The sequence below is a fragment of the Rutidosis leptorrhynchoides genome, chromosome 3 (assembly GCF_046630445.1).
Source record: "Rutidosis leptorrhynchoides isolate AG116_Rl617_1_P2 chromosome 3, CSIRO_AGI_Rlap_v1, whole genome shotgun sequence".
Taxonomy (NCBI): domain Eukaryota; kingdom Viridiplantae; phylum Streptophyta; class Magnoliopsida; order Asterales; family Asteraceae; genus Rutidosis; species Rutidosis leptorrhynchoides.
In genome coordinates this window covers 74,085,216-74,087,211 of record NC_092335.1, presented here as the reverse complement: position 1 = coordinate 74,087,211, position 1,996 = coordinate 74,085,216, and the positions used below count along the sequence as shown (strand labels likewise).

The 1,996-nt window shown below is 31.7% G+C and overlaps 1 pseudogene; it reads right to left on the bottom strand.

The window, feature by feature from the left end:
• Positions 1–445: 445 nt before the first annotated feature.
• Positions 446–1,329, bottom strand: LOC139899606 (probable calcium-binding protein CML46; annotated as a pseudogene).
• Between the last annotated feature and the right edge of the window lie 667 nt (positions 1,330–1,996).

The window sequence follows — 1,996 nt, the reverse complement described above, 5'->3', positions numbered from 1 at the left end:
GAATTATTTTCTTTTATTTTAACAAAATTGTATATTTACACTTTTTACCCCTAAAAAATTGTAAACTTGAGGGGTCGTTATGTAAATTGAGGTAAAGAAGAGGGGTTGATTACAGTGTGAACGCAAACTCGAAACTACAACGCAAAACAATTGAAACTACCAAAAACTTGGTGGCTTTTAGTATATCCAAAAACTTGGTGGCTTTTAGTATATAGGGGTAATGAATAAAATCGGATGAATATTTACAGATGAAGCGATCCTACTAACATCCGTTAAAACATGGTATTAAAAAAATTAAATTAAGTGCTCCATTATGAAACATACTCGTAATATTTTTGGAAAGACAATTTAAATTCGTATTTCGAATAAAAACTCAATAAATAATTACAAATCCTTATCCTTAAATAAATGTACAAACAAATGATAATAATACTCGGGTTATTAATTAACAGTATGTATTTTCCATACACTTAACAAACTCATTGAAATCTAGCCTACCATAGGGCCGTCTTGTCAAATTTATGAGCCCCATGCGATAAATAAAAGTGGGCTGTTATATACACAAAATTTTCAATTATATAATAATCAAGTTTAATAATACTAATAAAGTCATAATTACTATGATCAATCAAAATAACGGACGTTAAAAACGTAGTATCAAATCCAATAGAAAACGTAGCATGGTGTATTTTCTTTTTTAATATTTATATTATTAATTATCAAATGGACTCATGTATTGGATAATGGACCTAGGTATGCAACATTAGAATATATTTTTTGTGCCCCTAAAGATATTGGGCCCTGTGCAGCTGCACGGCCCAATATCCGGCCCTGATCCGCGTTCAAATCAAATGCTCCGATCATCTTTTTACAATCTTCTATTTCCGCTCTTTCTTTAAACCCCAAAGCACAAAGAACTCTTCTCAACTCACTTGAATCAATAAATCCATCTTTATTTTCATCAAAAACCTCAAAAGTTTCTTTTAATTCATCTAAGTTTGGTTGTTCTTGCTCGAACATATTAAACAAATCCATTGAATTCAACATCTACGGCAACTTTTCGCTCTCCGGACTGTAAAAAAGACTTATATTCGCCATGAGTAGCTCCACGTCATCTCTCCTTAAAGTGACATCATCAAGGGTGGTGCTTTTGGTTAATGAAAGATGTGATTTTGATAACTTGGAATCATGGGAGTGAATCTTGGAGTGTTCATGGGAAGATACGAATTCGTTGTGAGCGATAAACTTGGATATTGAGAAAATTCTCATGTTGAGAACTTGCATGAAGAAATATTGGATCAATTCAACTACTCCTATTATGAAACTCATGGCTATGAAAAAAGGATCTTGTTTTGGGTACAAATGTAACAAAGAATTTGGTTTTCTAAGTGGGGTTGGATTAATTAGTAAGAAAGTTTATGCTTTTGAATAAATGTTGAATGTTTATTTATGGGTTTGTATATATATACAGTGGCGACTCCAGAATGAAAATTTAATGGGATCTTCAAAAAAAATTTCAAAGCTATTTATATTTGAAGGGTATTTTAGTGGTTGTTTACCTCCAAAAAATCATAAAATTTCAATATATATGGGGTCCCTTACTTAAGTTTAGTGGTGTCCTATACAATTTGAGATATACAATGTATAAATTTTTTTTGAAGTATTGGGGTCATAGGACCCCATACCCCAAGGCTTAGAATCGCCCCTGCATATATATATATATATATATATATATATATATATATATATATATATATATATATATATATATATATAAGGGTTTATTTTCAGATTTCAAGTGTGTGCAATGTGTTAAACAATGAAACCCCGTCAATATTATTGATAATATTAGTCCTACTTATAGAGGCATAACCTTAGAAAACCTAACGAACCCAAACCCACAATCGAACTTGGGCCTAAGCCTAACTATACACTAACACTCCTCTGCAGTCCGAACGGTGAAATCACGAAAGTTCGGACTGAAAGGTCACAATAA